General features: G+C 48.6%; 1 protein-coding gene across 1 annotated transcript in view; it reads left to right on the plus strand.

Moving 5' to 3' along the window:
- Positions 1-554: 554 nt before the first annotated feature.
- LOC122398225 (receptor-type guanylate cyclase Gyc76C-like) overlaps positions 555-18,556 on the plus strand; it is a 48,656-nt gene continuing 30,654 nt past the window's right edge. Inside the window, exons 1-2 of the mRNA XM_043397922.1 lie at positions 555-1,031; positions 8,339-8,458. The gene's annotated coding sequence lies outside the window, so the exon portion shown is untranslated. The remainder of the gene's footprint in view (positions 1,032-8,338; positions 8,459-18,556) is intronic.

The raw sequence follows: 18,556 nt of genomic DNA on the forward strand, positions 1-18,556 counted from the left end.
AACCTTGAGAGAAAAAGCATGAGTCGTAGTGTTCTTGGCTTGGAACCAAGCAAAGCGTGTTGTCCCGATATATTTTTTCATATCAGCAGAAATAACATTGCGCGTTAGGATACGCAAGATAACAGGAACATCCTACATGTATATCGAAAACCGTAGTTTCCCGCCAGAAACGTGGAACACTAATTACCGTGGGACGTGCGTCTCATCAAGTCGACATTCCTCGAATTTGGGCAACGGATATTTATAAAGTGTTGCTGATCGGCGTGATTACCGAATTCGTGCAAATTGCTACGTACAATAAAGAAGGATTCGCATTAATTCGCGTCGGGTCCAAAATTTCGATAGCTCGCAGGCCTGTACACGCGTTCCATGAATTTCGCGATAATTTCCACGAGAGGAGAGAAAATCGTGGACGCGCGAATTTCGAATGTTCTTTGTATATAGTAGCCGATCTCGATCGGAGCGCCGCTCCGGTGGTGCCACCTGGTCGGCTTGCGGCAACACTAGACCCCCTCGAAGTCATGTGTTCGCTCAGTATATTGCGGCCTCTGGTTGCGTACGGTCGTTCGTATGGGTAGAGGGATTGGTTGTCGCGGAGGCGCGTTTCGTTGTTCGTAAAAGGAACCTGCGATTTGTCGTCGTGGGATCCGTGGTTCGCGGTAAGCGAGTCCCGTGTGTGGTGTGTCCGCGTGCGTTTAAAATCGCGACCAGTGTAGGTAGGTAGGTAGGTTGGTCCGTAGGATACGGAGGGAATAAAAAGGACGGAAAAACTTAGCGGATAGAAGTGCGTCGCCTTCGCGCCAGTAAAGGCGTCCTTCCGCGTTCTGCCGTGCGCGGTTCGGAGTCGCGGTCCATCGTGCGAGTGTGTGATTTTTCTATCCAACGAGCAGTGCCTGTAGAGGACGGAAGTAGCTGTTAAGTGAAGTTCCTTGGCTTTTCGCGATCGGTCGACCAGAGACCCGCAGGGATGACGAGGTAGCCCGCCATCCGAGGGATTGGATTACCATGCTGGACACGGCCACGAGTCGCAGGTAACAGAGAACCGTGTGCGCCCCGTGTACACTCCCCCCTCCCCTCTTTCTTTGCTTTCCTGTGTTCTTCCTCCCTTTCCTCCTAACCCACTCTCTTTCTCTGTCCATCGACCCAAGCGTCGTCGGTCGACGCACCGCCTCGCTCTCTCTGCCGAGAGAGAACCGGCGAGAATAGTTGCGCGGTACACACGAGCGAATAGGAGGACGGTCGGTCTCTAGCAGGCGTCCGCTAGACCGAACGATTGGACGAGCGCCAGCTGCCTCGAGAAAATTCCTCCGACAAAAATTCTCGAGTGTCACTCGATATACGCGGATCGATAGCGAGGATCGACCGGGGATCGACCGGGGATCAACGGTGATCGATGCTTTTCCCCCCGCGGCGGAAAGGTCGATTCCTTCGCGATAAGAAGGGCGCGCGTCGAATCTCGACGTACACGCGCGGAACAAGAACCGCTGCTCGGGAGATAGCGCGCGCGAAACCCGACGATCCGGCCGGGTAAAGTGCATCGCGACGCCGACGACTCGCGCGATGATGCTCCCGCAGCGAATTTTCGACGCATGACACGCGCCTTGTGATGGAAATCTCAAATTTCTTTGTCACGCGCGACCGCACGGACGATCCTACCGTGTATTTCCGGAACCAAGCGGCTTGTTGTTCGCCTCTCTTCTGCGTCTCGCATTCGACGAATTAAACCAACGTGCGACAATGTCGCTATATTTCTTTCACCGAGCCAATATTATGTACGGTGCCCTCGGTAATCGGCGTATCGAAGCGGCGGTTGTATTTTCGTCGCTTGGCTCCGATACACGAATCTCTGACGTATAAAAGCAAACGAAACCAAAGCCGAGCGCGACCGTGTCTCGGATCTCAAAAAATTACTAGACCGACGACGTCCAATGTATCGTGTCGGGGTCCACCGCCAACAGTTTACCGAACGAACAGATAAGAGAACGCGGAGGAAAATTTCCATCGAAGCTTTCCTGCGTCGAATCTTCGGCCCGTCGGAACTCCGATACACGATCTCTCGATCGCTCTTCTTCTCGTTCTTATTTCGCCCGCACGCTTTTTCTTCTCTTTCGTTTATTCCTTGACAAAGATTAATTTTTCTTGAATTTGCACGCGGCGATACGTAGCGGAGCGCTGTTGTTACTTAGCTGAGTCATCCTCGGTACCTTTCGTACGTCAGAAAAGGTTTCGTTTCGGATCTTATCTGTGTTTGTGCACGATTTTCGGCGACCAACTTATCGAAAATGCATTCGCGAACGTGTTCTCGTATCGATAAATTGTTAGCGTGCGACGTGCATCGTCGGTTCTAGATCGAAATAGGCGAGGATCGAGAATAGATCGTTTACCGACCACCTCGCTCCGTCGATAAACGCATCGTGGTTTCCTCGTTCGACGAGTTCTTACTAGGCGCGGATAAAAAAATCCACGTCTCGGATCGCGTGAAATTTCTCGATCGCGTTGGTGCCGAGCATCGCGGCAATTCGTAATCCAAGAAAATAAAATTCGTTCCGAGCTACGGGGCAAAGGTTGCCACGATAAATATTGTCCAGGAGAGATGTCCGGCGTAGCCGTCGACGAAACAATAACTTTTCATCGTACGCCGTTCAAAAGCAACTCGGTGGAACGACCGTACCAGCAGAGACGTTTAATGAACTTAATTATTTCGAACGTCGATGCTTAACCCCTTTATTGACCGCTATACCACTGCTAAGCAGCAACATCGTTAGCTCCCAAACAGGTGGTCCTGCGACACACACCGACCACAGCGCCGCGTCGTGTTCCTGCATCGAGAGTGCGAGATTCTTTTAAAAAAAATTACGACGCGTAAAAAGATAATCGAACCTTGAAGATTGTACGTTTTCTCGTTGCACAGAGTTGAATTGGAACGGGTTGGAAACAACGTTTCTTAAAAAGGCAGTTTACAAGTTTATCAAAGCGCGGAGCGTTCGGTGGTGTTGCGCGAAGCAATGACTCGGCTTTGCACGAAAACGTGGAATAATAACTGCCGCGTAACGCGACTGTCAGAGCGCGCGCACCTACTCGATATTTTCTAATTGGTATGCCGATAAAAATGCCGTTCGCCAGGCCGCTACGACTGTTTTGCGTAATTTCAGTTTAGGATACACGCGCGTAAATTGCTCACGGAGGCAATAAATCTCGAGGGAAACCGCTACGCTTCGGTACCGTGGTTCCCGATACCTACCGACAGCGGCGCTGCTAACGCGTATGATCTACGGTACATCTAATGGCAATTAATGCGGACAATTTAATGTAATTGCGTCGCATTCGTTACACGGGGATATACGCTACTTTATATATTTTCGTTCGAGCGTCATGTGTCGCGCGAGATTTATATCCTCGCGGCTGGTTTCGCCGCGGAGTGGATTTTCTCGCAAAACGAGCAAGAGATTTGAATCGCGCAGCGAGATCGATTTGCTGGGTGGATAGATAATCCGACGGGAACGTATCTCGAGCGGAATCAAAAGAAAGCAATCTTTTTCGACGTGACGCGCGCGATCCGGCGCAACGGTACAAAAATGTGCTTTCTAATTAATCAGTCAGGTTAAGTATTCCCGTGCTTAATGGCCGTAATTAGCTCTACATGCTTCGCGCGAGCACTGAAATTACACGATTGACCCGTGCTTGGGCCGTTCGGGGAAAATTTATGAAACGTAGGATGATCTAAGCGGTTATTATTACGCTCTTTTTCGCGAAATCTTTTCTTTGGAACAGCAGTAATTTTTTTTGGCTTGACCGATCGACTCGTACGATATCGGTTTGGGTTACATTTGCGCAGGTGGCGGAAAACGAGGCGTATCGGAGCGTGTCGATAGGAAAAGTGACGAGCGCCCGAACACGACGCAAAAATAGAATTTTATCACTATCAAACGACGTCGTGGCGCGTTATGCAACACTATACTCGCTTAATATTCACACGTTTCGTTTACACTGCTCGTGGTAGCGTAGGTATGCGATCCGCGAGCGGACGTGTTCGCTTCGACGCAATTTCGCTTCGTTTTACGCGGCGATCGGACGCGCGAAGATCAAACCGAAATCGTGGGAAATCCGTGGGCGCGGTAAATAAATATCCTTGGGATAGCCGAGAGCAGCAGGGTAATTTTTCAAAGGTTCTAACGACCCCGCGGTGCCTTTAATTTTCGGTTCGGCGACTCGCGTGATCCGAGGAATATTAAAACGCTGCTGTGTTGAGCGGCAAGGGTGGTTGAGTAATGACTAACGAGTAATGCGCCGACATAAGTAAGCATTAAGTAACGAGTGGCACTCGCACGTGCACACACAGCCGCGGCACGCTTGACTGTGCGCGAGATTACGACTACGGTTGTCTCGGTTGATCATGATGTTCCTTTCATTCAGGCCCCGATTAACGATCTGCAGATGTATTTAACGAGTCTAAAAGCAGCACTGTGGTTTACCGCGTCGTTCTCAAGCGCTACACTGCAAAGAACCATTTCGTCGATGTACACGGAACAGCTCGTATCTATTCTGGCCGAGCGACTCCGAAACGCGCCGAATCTCTCTCTCTCTCTCTCTCTCTCTCTATCTATCTTTTCTCGTATCCGAACGAGACGTTTTTTAATCATTTCGGAGTTTTCGTGGGTTTCCGGTGTAAAAAGAAAAAAAAAAAGGAAACTTTTTGTCCGAATAAGGTTTGGTGGGCCGTCCCGCAGCGGCGGACCAAGATCCACGGGAAAGAAATCGAAGGAGAAGAGCGAGGCAAAGTGGGAAGAGACAAAGGCAAAGGAGGGAAGATCGGTGGTATCGGCGGCGATCGCCTTGCTAGCCTGGAAATCCAGTTACTCTGGCAGGGGCCTCGAGACAATGCGCAGAGAGCAACCTCGTGCAATGCCGCCTCGGGAGAGCTGGTTGGGTGAGCGCGACGAAAATAACTCCGGCAGGAGAATATTACGGCACTTTGCAATGAGGAGAGACCAATGAAAAGAGAAGATCGGGTCCCGCGAAGAACGAGCAAAGAGGAAAGACAAAGAAGCAGCGAGCGGGAGAAGGAGAAACCGAGATACGATCGGAGAAAAAGAGGAGAAAGAGGGATGGGGTTGATAGAGGGGCAAAAAGGGGGAGGCAAGAGTGGAGGCAAGAGTGGAGGCAGTGGAGGCAACGGAGACAGAGAGCGGAGAATCGCGGCGTGCGTGTGCACGTGTGTGGCTTGTACCACACGATAAGAAGCGAGGAGGAAGGAAAACGAGGGTGAGAGAGGAGAGATCGTCGCACGAATCGACTCATGGCGAACCATTCGAAACGAGCGACCGGCGGTCGTCTTCTTTTGGTCCGTGACGCGATTGGCCGATCGGCCAATGACTGGTTCTCCGCGCTGGGCAATGTGCACCGCGTGCACCAGCCCCCCTCGGCACCGCGCGGCTCAAGTGCACTCGCGACGGTGTACAGTGCACTTCATTGACGGCCGCAAAACTGGTCCACCGCGCGGCATAAAACTCCGTTAGAACCAGTTCCCCGCGAAACGGGCTCAACCCCCTGTCCGCGAGGTTCTTCTGCCGACGAGGGTTTTCTTTCGGCGACATACGCCGAGGGGCGGGGGCGGTCCGGTCCGGTTCGGTTCGGTTCGGTTCGGTTCGGTCCGGTCCGGTCCCTAAGAAATACCCTAAAGAATCCTGTTGGTCGTTAACTCTCCGATTTCAACCTTCCGGTTTTGTACGACGAAAGTAGACGCGCCGAGGGGGGGGGGGATCGAAGGGTTCAAGTTCACGGGAAACGATCTATCGATTCGTGGGATTCGCGCGACAGAGGAAAACGCCAAGATCAAAGGTTCCCCCCGTAATCGGTAGCTTCGAAATTGCTCCGAACGATGTCTCGCTGGTGGCGAACGGCTCCGTGCGCAGCGCGAATCGTCCGATCTACGGATCTAGAGCGCGCGGGGCCCGCGAACACGCTTTTCTTCCTTTTCGCGTACATACGTCGTTCGACTTGCACGATTACCGGGAAATCCTGATCGCTGCCAGCATGTCTGCCTCCGCGACCGGCGGAATACGAACGTTCACGGAATCGTCCGAGCAATTCCGATTCCGAGTTTGCTAGACACGGTGCGGGCGCGCGATACGCGCGAGGCCAGTCCCATAAAACCGTAAACGTCGATTACGCAATGATGTAATATAATAATGGATATTGTCCCTGCAATGGAGATTCCGACAGATAGAGTTTCTTATTGCTTTGGCGAAACACGGTCACAATTGATACCGTGCCGGAACGTGCGTCAGTCGTGCGACGCGTTTCTCGGATTCTAGGTTCTTTTTATTTTCGAGCACGATCGCCAGCGTACGCGCTAGAAACGTACAAACTCGTTTCAAGATTAACGATGACTAAACAGCGTTACTAAAATTAAGTTAATCGCGAAAAAGACGCTCGGTAAATTTAGATTCCACGATCCTCCGGCGTGTCGTCTCTCTATCGCGTCCTCCCCTTCGAACGAAACGCGCCACGTCGTCGTTTTCGAAGCGTTTCGTCGATTATTTCAGAAGTAAAAACGTAACAGATACGAGAGGCTCGCGGTTTGTTCAGATCTCATAAAGATATGCTTATTCATCCTAATGGTAGGTTGTCGACATGGACACGCCTCTATCAAAGTCGTCGGTATCTACAAAGAGGCTCGTCGAGATTTTCTTTCCGTTCCCACCATTCTACTACGAGCTGACGAGTAATTCTGCCCGAACCCCCCTTTCTCTCTTTCCCGGCTTGGTCTCCGTTGCTCCATCCATTCGTGAAACGACCAGAACAAGACGCTGCGCCTCTAATATTTCGCTACACGCGTCGTCGATCTTATCTATCCGACGATTTTAACGGATACTTTTTGCCGTTACACCTCGGCATCGCATTAAAATAAACGCCATTCGAAGAAACGACTCGCGAAAGGGGAATAAAGACGGACGAACAACGCTCGGCGGTGGTGGATGATCGTATGAACGACGAGGAAATAGCAGTAGAAGGGAAGGAGAGGCAAAAAGGATGAAAAATGTCGGGTGGAAAAAGAAAGAGGAAGAAGACGATGAAGAAAAGTGGCCAACCGGCTGGCCGCAACAAACTTGAAGTAAACCAAACCTACCGGTCCTACCGCTCGCGCTACCACTACCACCTACCGAACTATTACCTACTACAGGTCTATATCTGGACTCTGCATCGTCTCTTATCCGATGCACCGCCGTACCGTACTAGTGAAATCACCTACGCACCCTGGCTCTCCGTGCTATGTGGGTGTTCCCGAGACGCGATTTCATTCCCAACTTCGTTTCGATCGCCGGCGATACCGCGCGTGTAAATCATAGATCCATTGGAATCGAACTTTTCCTCAGGGCCGCGTGGCTGCGCAGCTGCCGGTGTAATTAATACGTGATCCTCATTCGCGGCGTTACGTAAGCGTAGCGTGGAAACACGGCGCGGGTAAAAATGCGCGACGGGAGAAAAATGGAATGAAAACGAGACGGGAACGAGTAGGTACTTACGCGGCTGGCGCTCGTTTCTCTCGCGTGGATCGATCGATTAAAATCGCCGGCGTGCCAACAGGCGACATATAATCCGACTCGCATGGCCCGACCGATTAGAAATCCGTGAGCGTCGCCTTAATTGACGCGATTACATTTACGAGCGCCGCGCCAACATAACCGCTGCAAATGAACGTGACACGCGCCGGGCAGGTGTGTTTACACGTGGAACATAGACAGAGCCACGGGGCCCCAGCGTTTGTCCCGATCACTGACGATTCAACGAAGCGTTCTAGTTGGAAATTATGGTCGGATAACCGATGTTCCGAGGCGACGAGTACTGTTACTTTTTGTGCTCGCGGCGGTGGCGGACGTGCCACGAGATCACACCAATTGGAATTCGTTTCTTTACACCACTTTTATGCCGAATCGCATAGCTGCAGTGACCATTCGTTTATCGTTTAATCGTCTCGGGACTGAGAAACCGAGAGAAATTTCAAATGGAGTTAAGTACGCGAACGCTTGATAAACGCTGCGATCGATTATCGACGATGCTAATAATTCGATAATTGACTAATTATCATATCGTGTTTTGCTGGACGTCGCGTAATTACTCGTTTTTCTGACGATCGGATCGAGGAGTTGCTCTGTGTACCCGTGCATGTCAAAGTAGTATAAAAATATTACGTAATAGAAAATGTTTCGATCGCAATGAACAAAACTGTAGCGTTAGTCCGAGTTTCGGAGTGTCTCGCGGGTACTCCATTTTTCGTAGACTCCTGCGAGAGATCAAGAACGAATAAAACGTGTCCTCTTTTCATGTTCTCTTTCAGGTGGCTGTTAGAAGTTCAGGCTGAAACCGCGAAGAGCACAGATTGGCAGAAGCATGTTCGCGATATAGCATCGAAGCATCGACAATCTTCACCCTGAAGTTATTCTGCCATGTTGCTTAGGTAAGATTAAAAATAGTAATTTTTCCCTGATCAAAGCAACGTGCGTGTAAACGACCTCGAGGCGGCGACTGATCGAACGCACCGGTTATCATTATCGTGGCAACGTACGCGAACTTATTGTCTCGGTAGTGTTTCGTTCTCGTATATTAAAAGTCGTGGCAACGTCGATGAGAAGGGTGTTAGCCGCTTGAATCGTTGCAATTACAGAGAGCTCGCGATTTAATATCGCCGCGAGGAACGACACCGCGGCAGATATTCTAAATGCGTGTTATCGTTTGTTGGCGTACTATTTTAATGCGTTATCTCGGTCCACGTCCGCCATGGAACCGCAAACATCGCCCGTTCGCTCTCCGCGCGCTGCCTCGACGCGCTTTAAACCTCGGTACGCGTGTGTTGTGTGTTGTGTCGGATCGTGCGTACGTGCGTGCGTGCGTGCGTGCGTGCGTGCATGCATGCGTGCGTGCCACAGATACGCAAGCGTTTCACTCGCGGCTGATATTCCGATGAAAACAGCCGAGCCGCCTCGGAATAGCTACGCTTACCGATCGGATTTCGAACGCTTCGAATCGCCTCGAATCTACGAAATTCGAAGATCTAGGAATCTTGATCGATCGTCTTTGATTATGGCTGGGTCCTGCTACCTACCGCCTGAGCTCGAATTCACGATACCTTTACCTTCCCAGAAATACAGTTTCATATTGTTTCCTTCAAAGTTTTCCTTGGAGCAAATATGGCCGGTGAGACTCACGTGGCGTGGAACGTGTTAAAAAATCACAGAATGTTAGGCGCGTTGTGTCGTTAGAGCAGTCGTTAAGGCAAGTAGAAGCGTTGCGTAATTGCACACCGGACCAAAGGTCGGGACAATTGGACTCGGTAATGTCTCTACCGCCGAAATATTCGCGTCGAAATGCGCGACGCGGAGCCGCGGCAGCGGTCGCAACGTGTGTCTTCGCGCGATCACCACAAATGACCGTGTGTAACTTGGTGTGGCGTGGCAAGAAGGGCCCGCCGGCGATAAAACCAGTCACGAACATTGTATGCAGGGAAAACATACGATAGCTACTTCTGTAGAATTCTGGCGTATGCACGTGCACTCTGTCCAGTGTGTGCCACCGTGTCCGTGGTTCGCGTCCGCGTGTATGCATTACACGGAAGCGTGGAACAATGCAATACCATTCATGGTAAAAGAAGAAGCGGTTGAATCATCGTCCGTTTAGATTTTTGATGCTACAAGGGTTATTCCTATTAAATGCACTCTCGATTTTCCAGCACGCTTCCAACAACCGTTCCCCTATTTTTCTCCAGCAACTCTAGACTTTTTTTAAACTCTTCGGTACCGGAGTAATTTACGAGAATTATCGTACGGAAGATTAGTAGGTTTCCAGGCGGTAATTGCAGCCACCTAGGAGGCGTGTTAACCCGACGGAATATCGTAACGATGTCAGAGGGGAATGCGAATTTATAGAAACGTCAGGTTGTTATTAGTGGCGTGCGCGATAGAGACGGGCCCCGCGATGGAATTTCCAGAATCATAGCAATTTCGCGCGCCGGCACGCGCTCGCCGTTGCAGAGAATACGTCCGCGTCGGTTGATTTACAGCGTCGTTGAATAATTATTTAGCGAAACACTGGTTATACTAGATTTCCCCGTCGACGGTAGACCGCGCGCGGACAGCGATTTCCTATTGCCTTCCCCGATGAAATGTCGTGTTTCTAGCCCGCGAGAAAACTGCGAAATCGTGTGTTTGCTCGCCTCTGTAGTAATAACATTGCGGTCTGCGACTGGATAGAGGGAAATAGTCGGACGTGTGTTATAAAGTTACACGGCGATCGCGGTAACGCGATACACTGCATCGGTACCGAGAAACAGTAGTTAAAGATCTCTGGATCGGGAGAGAGGGGTGAAAAACTCCGGTGGCGGTGTAAACGGCATTGGATCTATGCGACCGTGCGTAGAATAGGTGCACCGACGATAAAATTCCATACTCGATCGGGCTCTCGATCGTTTTCCATTATTCGGTAGCTAGTCGCCGCGCCGTTGCGTGTCGATTTCGTGGATCGTGCCTCGATCCTTACGATTCGCGTTTACGTTCCTAAATGACGTAACGATCCGTGAATCAATGCTATCGTTTTATGCACGCGAACCTAATTCGTTGTACTTGTACGCTTTTGTGGAACACACGGATTGCGTTTAAAATACGATTTCTGTTCTAATTTGGTAATAACGTAAACACAACTGGAAATCTCTCTTTCCTCATAATAAGACACTTGACCACGCCTCGCATGTTAATTTCACTTTCGATAAACTTTTCGCGAAACGTCCGCTTTCACTTATTCTACTGAAACGTACGTACGCGTATACTCCGATAAGGCGAGCCAGCCTCTGCATAAATTTCGTTTAACGAAAGATTACGACCATGTTTCGCCTAAGAAATTTCATTGTTGCTGTTCCTGCTGTAGTTGTAACAGCTGTACAGGTGCGTCCGACACGCGGATGATTCAAGGACCGTAGGAAGGAAGCGATGCTGTCGGTATTTATTAATAGACTTAACAGTGATTTTTCCAACCATCGTTGGAACAATTTCCAAGTAGTTCGCTATCGCTCGAGCTGTCAATCGCCTCGCATTGCGACTGTATCTAATCCTTTGGACAGGCGTTCGCTATACGATGAAATCAAGCGGCAATTAATCACGGAAAAAGTATTCGGAGCGACCACGTCATCGCGGTTACAATCGCTCTTTTTAATTAGATCCGTCAATCGGACTCTCGGTGACTTGTGCCTTCGTACGCGCATGTTTTGTCCGAATGCTTGCTCGCTCCGGTTATTATTCCAAGTATGCTTTAGAAAATTACGTACACTCCGTTCCGTTTTATATAATAGCAACTTTCGTCGAACGTTGTCTATCCCTATCTGATACGGTATAATAATGTCGGTCTTATCATTCTTAACGGTAAGTCGATCTCGTAAAATTTTCCCCGAGGATAATCTTTCCCGCAATTTTTACCATGGAGCATAAAAATTCCGTCGAGCACGCCCATTATATTATATTTGTGTGTCTACCGTTTTATACCACTCTAGATTTCATCGTGTAATTTGTTTTCTAATCAATTCTGGCGATTTGCTGCACGGAGGATGACAGTTTGTATCCTGTGACTAAAAGTAGAAGATCAGCGGCCCGTGAGCGAATCTCAGATGGGAGGCTGGGAAATTGGCTCGCGAGAGCCTCGAGTATCCTATCGCGAGGATCCTGCTGCTTTCGTTAGTCATTCGTAATAACAGGTTCGCGTTATGCGCGCATAAACGTCGTTACTAGACGGCGAGTGATTCCCGGGCGTGTTGAATCGGGGGAATTACGGTCTCGCGGTGTGCGGAGGAGCTTTTGGAATCGCGCCAACCAACGTCTCGTCCGCGTGCGTGCGTGCGTTCGTGCGTTCGTGCGATTCCGCGGAACATCCGTCGTTTGCAAGTGGGTCGTGCGAGGCGGATCGCGATCCAAGTGAAATTAAGAAAACACGGGGACCGGCGCGGCGTTGGAATGGCGCGGGGCCAACTATTCCGCGGCGAACGCAAATGTTTATGCTCGCCCGCGCTTTTCGCGAGACAGACGCTTTTCACGCTTACGACCATCCGCGCGCTGGATAACTCCCCGGACGAGGTGTCGTTAATTTTATAACGTTTTCCTGCCTTCCGACAACACACGGACGTGTTGCTAACTAGGAGCGATGAGATCTTGTTTACTTGGTGCCCGAGAAACCGGAATTCTGTTTGTTATTATTCTAACGTCGTCGTTACGCAATTACGGAAAAGTGTGTGTACAGTATCACTGGCGCGTTACGGTCGAAAATTGTGTTTAAACCTCGCCTCGAACGATGTATTATTAACCCTCATTGTAGGAAACTGGCCTCACTGTTCCGCACTTGGCAACACGCGTCGCTTGTTTCTGTTAGGCCGTTTGCGAGGCGAAAGTACTATAAACGATGCATCTTCTGACAGTGTACGGTATATAGTATTATATTTATGTACGCTGCACACTCGCCATTCTCGATTTTATCATAGAATCTCCCCGGCCCTATTCGTAACCGCTAATATTTAACGTTTCGATCGATATACGACAAAGTTTTTATTATTCTTGGTCGACATTCCTGTATTATTTCAAGTTTACTGTTTAGTCTTCCGTTCGTAAAAAGTTAAGAGACTTCGTCTTAGCATCTCCGCGAATAGTAACAACAAATAGCGCGGTCTTAGTACAGCGGGAAAACGATTTTGAACACGGAGTTTATCGGAGATTTTGGAGCGAAGCCAATAGCCGACGAGGATAGAAATCGCCCAGTGAATTCTCTGGTCCTTTGTCTCGGAAACGAGCGAACATTGTTACTTGAATATATTCGAGCGGCCCGGTTTCTAAATCGGTCCACGATGTTTCTCTTCCGGGTATAAACACCGCGTGAAAATTTCTACATACTTGCCGCTTTCCAAAGAGACTGCATTCGTTCGAGCATTAATAACGCAATTGATCAATGTTGTACTCCGTTCGCGACACGGACGATTGAAACAAAGGACACGGTACGGTCTCGATAGTTGCGGGGAAAACGTGGTCGAGACAAATCGAATTAGCGTCGGCGAACTTTGATTCCAACGATTACTTCTTTACGTGCCGCTGCTTTATTTATAGAACGTTCGGGAAGAAAAGTTTCAGCGTTAACGTTCCTCTATTAAATTTTACACCGAGGTAACGAGATACGCGTGCAAGTATCGAGGTTGCATCGTCGTCATATAGATCATAACCGGAAACTCTAATGGACTCGATTCTCGTACAAAAACTTTACTACCCTGAAAGAAGGCGACAGTTTGCGGGGATTTCGTTCGCCACTGTCGACCTAACGAGGTTGTTAAACCGATCGACCGGCTTATTAGAGTAAATGTATCGCAACAGAGTGTGACAGGAATCTCTGTCCCGGCGTGCTGGTCGTGTTTCTGCTACCTGTGCATCCTGAAACACGTGTGCAGGGCCGTACAGTGTTTCGCGCGACACACCGTAAACCGCGCGATTTATAACCACTACATATTTCGATCCTTGGGACGCTCTGTTTCCTGCGCGGCTCTTATCGGCTCTTGTCGCGAGAGTATCTAAAACAAAACTTTTCCAACGGAAACGTTGCCCGACGATGCGGCCGTTTATTCCGATCGAACCGAAGACGATCGGAATGACTTTTCGCCGAGTCACGTTGCTCGTAAAGATAGCGCCGGTTATTTTTAGCGTTCGTTATTAAGTCCATTGAAAAAACGAACGTGCACGTGTCGTGGCAGCGTGCACGAAATCTACGTAATACGTTGCATCCTTGTTGCCTCGTTCGCCATGCTTCCCGACCAATTTACCAAAAGGGGAACCACCTCGCCCCGATGGTTTCAAAAAATACAATTTTTTTTCAATTTAACACTTTAACACCCCCTTCTAAAATGTTCAGGCGAAACTTGTAAACAATGGCGATGATGTACAACCGTTTGCTGCGAGAAAATGTAAGAAAAGAAACAATTTTTCGAAAGGTTTACGGTAGAATGCTCCCTCGTGTCTTATTTTTAGGATAAGCGTTCCATTGCTTTTCGACTTAGGCAATAAATTTCTCCGCATCGAACATTTTGTTTGCTTTCGTCTAATATCCGTTCGCCATCGAGACTCTCGTTAAACGAATGCAACAATGACTAAAAATAAAGTATCGCGTGTTTTTTGTTTTCGTTCTATTTCAGACACCGAACGGATTGCGTTTGAAATACAAACCACGCACAAACTTTTGGCGCTACAACGTCAGGACTTGTTGGTGGAGTTAATACGAGCCTGAGGTCACGCAACAATGTGTTAAACTTGGTGGTATTTTTTTGAAACGCTTGCGGATGCAGCTACGTACGAACTAGTCTCGTGACACGCACGTTCGATTAATCTATTTCACCATCTTCGCGTAATTCGTTGCATCCGCGACACGCCTGGTCTTTTTTATCGTTCGTGGTTGCATAATTAATCGCTGGAACGGGTAAATTAACAGACTGCAGGTAGACTTCGTAATTAGAGGTCTTCTTATTTCGACGGGTCGGTCTTTTTACGAGCTCTCTTACATGATCATCGCGGCCGTTTTTCTGATTTATACGAACTCGTCTTATGTAAATGCGTGACTATTAATATTCCCATTTAATGTAACAGATGCGTGTATTCCTTTATTTATCGAGGCTGTTATCGTTTGAACAGGCTGGAAACGCGATTGGAGCGTTGGAATCGAACGTCGATGCACAGGACAAAGTGAATATTATTTTGCATTTTCTTTACACTGCTGGTGGAACAAAATTGTAGAAAAGAAAGTCGAATGATATAAACTCTAGCCAAACGAGAGATGCAAATCGAACTCGGTTCTAGGACATACATACTGTTCTGTTGCTTAGTACATATTTCAATCGTATCGTCGATTGATATTGCAGAACGAGTACTAATGCCACGACAGTTCGAAGAAGATAAATTGACGCGCGACAAAAAGTCATAGATTAGTGTCAGGTATTAATATTCGCCTCGTTCCAAAGATTCTTGTAATTTGCACCTGCCAAGTGGAACATAATAGATATACGGATACGCGCAAGCTGGCGGCCACGTGTCTCTACCGATAAAAGTAATTTCAAGGGAAATTCAAATTTGAAAATTGTACTGTGCGATTAAAAGCTAGACTATTTTTTTTTTTTTATCAAAGACACATATGTCTTGCATATGAATAGGATGGATTGTTATTTAATTGCCTTATCCTAGAAATTTAAGAGCAGGTTTGACGAATTTGAGTCCGAAATTAGATTGGAAAAAAATTCGATCGAACGGAAGGATCCGTAAGTAGTCGGTGCTAACGCGAGTATTGATGTTTGAATTTAAATGAAGGCGTAATCCAGATGACGCGATACGACTACCGTTCCGGCGATCTCCCGTTAAGAAATAATTTCAAATTAGTACACAGAGGCGGTGAGTTGTAAACGATCCATAGATACGAGCGCGCGTATCGAGGTATCGAGGTATCCTGTGGTGACCAACGGAGCCACACCCCTGAACGTTTACAGTAGTAATGTGATATATTATATCGGCACGAAACACTCTAATGTACTGTGTAGCTGCGATAATGACAATGCCCACGCGTGCACATCTTGTACAACATATATATGCATATCGTTCTTCAATTACCCCTTGTAATACGATATACTGTAGGAAACGAGGCGCGTTAGTACCCGTATTACACGTATCGCGTGTGGAAAACAAACTGACCTACAGAGTGTGATAAAATTGCTGGTTCAAATTTTGGGCGCGCGCGGTGCCTGTCGAAATGAGTAACAAAGTATAAACCAATTGTCTCGCATTAATTTCCGAAAGTGCTCGACGGATAGTTCGAACCATCTTTCCAGAGAATCGGTTAAACGTTGCCGCAACGGAGAAGGATCGATAGCGACTAGAAGAATGAATTCCAGGCGGAGAGAGAGTTATCACTGTTTATCTAAACGATATGCACCGCGAGTGTTGACCCTGGGTTGCGTAAACGCATGCCAGCGACCGGTCGCTCGGTGATTTGACTTCCTGCGTCGCGATCCCCGGCGGTCCGTGAGCGCGATCAACTCGGACGAAAAAGGCAGTGGAAACGCGTTAGAAAGAGGACCAGTTCCGTCGATTCCCAGACACACAGACGTCTCTGGACGCGTTACGGCTGAAATCGTCGGATCGTCCGGTCCGGTCCGTTTTGTTTGGCATCGGCAAGGAAACGTTGACTGAAAGGTGTCAACCAGTTCTTGGATCGCGGCGTAACACAGTGACACACACAGAGTGATTTCTAATCACGCGCGCGGATACTTGAAATCTGGAGCAGAAAATAAGAGGAGCGTTATGTATAAGGTATCTTGGCCAGAAACAGGATACTCGAACGCGTAGCTTTGAACAGAATTCGAGCGGTTCCAGGTTCCAGGAGTCAAATATGGGAGCAATAGAGTTTGATCGCCCGAAAGCGCACGCTTCGATGCTTTCGCTCGCGTAACTTTCTCTCACGTCTTATAATAGATATTAATGTGCACGGTGACCTTGAACTTTAAAATAGCACCGAGACAGCAGCCGTGCTTAAAGCGTATATTTAACGCGTACTATTATCTGCAGGTTGGTTCGGCCAAATCGAGTGTTCAGAATGCTGTGTCACGGCGACGATGCATTGTCAAACGACCAACGACTAATTACGATACTCTTTCGTTTGTTTCTGACATAATGGCAACGCGAGCTGTAATTATTCTACCGCAACGTGACAGCGTATAGGTGCTTGTTACGTTTTCACGATGTTCGGACTGTATCGACATCGTCCAACGGTTAGGTGGGTCGTTCGTTATCATTATTTTCGTGACACCAATAGCTCGATTCGAGAGACACGATCTTTTCTCGCAAATATGGGCGTGACACCGTTTACGAAACTATGTCCACTTGTTTAACGACGAGACTTCGATACGCTCTATACGTCGTTCTTGTGTACTCGACGCTGTGCACACTGCGTCGATACGATTTGTCCATAAGTTATATTTAGGGAGACTTCGATAACGCGATCAAGTCCGACTTTTAGGTACCTCCGTAACTGTTACTCGATGTTTCTACGCTCCGTCCACGAAATAATAATTGCCCAGAGAAAGATCGCTCGACAGACTGACCGTACGTTTGCTCGCTAACGTATACAGACGATACGTCGACGACGCAAACATTGACGAAAGCAATTCCCAGCTCGCGACGACCATTCAGAATATCCACGATCCGAAGAAAGACCCTGAAATCTAAAATTCCTGGGTAAATACCGTCGGATGCTTTCGATCCGGCGTCTATATGTATAAAACACGCGTCTTAAACGAAATCCTCCGAAGACACAGAGGAATCTCAGCTTTCGGATGGTTCGTGATCATAGTAGGAAGATTCGAGTCGTTTCCCGATGTCTCGAATATCTCGAGTCCCGGAGGCCTTGATAGATTTGGGAACGTTAGGAGTTTCGATAACGGTTGTCTATTAATAGACTCGGTTGTAAGATAGAAAAGGATAGCGAGTGATCCATCGAGGAGTCTTCCGCGAGACGTGGTTCAGACGAGGGACGCCTCGGGACGTCAAATAAATCCGCACCGGTGACTTTCACCAGCGGTCATAATTAAATCCGAGTCGGAAACGTGAAACGCGCGAGTCGAAAGTTGCGCGCGGCTTTGGTTGGTGAATGACACCATACATCACGCGGAGAAGACGTCTTTATTGTCGCAGAGGTCGTTATAGGCTAGCGCTCGGAGTCGCCTACGGAGTTCGCAGGTCTGGGGTTACGTAATCGCAACAGGTGTGTCCCCAGCCACGTGTTCCCGCGCCGCGGCGTTTCTCGAGGCCTGAACGCGGAATCGTTCCGCGTCGTGAGACGACTGCGTTATTTTTCCACGGGATCGGTCGCGTTGCGAAACTCGGTTCGGCATTGTCGCCTCGTCTCGAGCTTGGTCGCTTCTCCCCGCGTATTAATAACGCTCCGATCGGGCCGTGTCTTTCGCGATCCAGAGGTTCTCAAACCGGATGGAATCTACGTCGATCACCGACTTTCGAACGCGCGCGTCGACTTTTAACAGAAATTACATTTTGTTCGATGTTCACCGGAAGATCGTGTTCGTGATTTATGACGGCCTCTGGCACACGTTTCTTCAAAATTGTTTTCTCAAGAACGGTTTCCGCGAAACGGAGGAAAGTCGCGATTCCGCGTGCACGGAGATCTTTCCGATTGACGCACGCACCGATGTAAACGAATCGGATCGATCGACCAGGGAGGCGGGAAATCATTCATAAAGACTGCGGGCGATCGATCTTGCAATTACCGCGTCCTTTCCGCGGATGACTGTTTCTGACGTAAGATTTCCTGGAGATCATTGATATCCGATCCACGAGATAATAGTTGCACGCGCAACGTATTCCATCGATGGCGGACTTGACTCACTTTTAATGTAACAGTTAACAGCTAAGGTACGACGCGATTAGATCGAAGCGAAGCAGTGGATTTAAAATAGATTTACCAAAAGGATCGTCGAGGAACGGTTTCGCGC

The sequence above is a fragment of the Colletes gigas genome, unplaced genomic scaffold (genome assembly GCF_013123115.1).
Source record: "Colletes gigas isolate AHSC1104 unplaced genomic scaffold, ASM1312311v1 Colletes_gigas_Sc00011, whole genome shotgun sequence".
Classification (NCBI taxonomy): domain Eukaryota; kingdom Metazoa; phylum Arthropoda; class Insecta; order Hymenoptera; family Colletidae; genus Colletes; species Colletes gigas.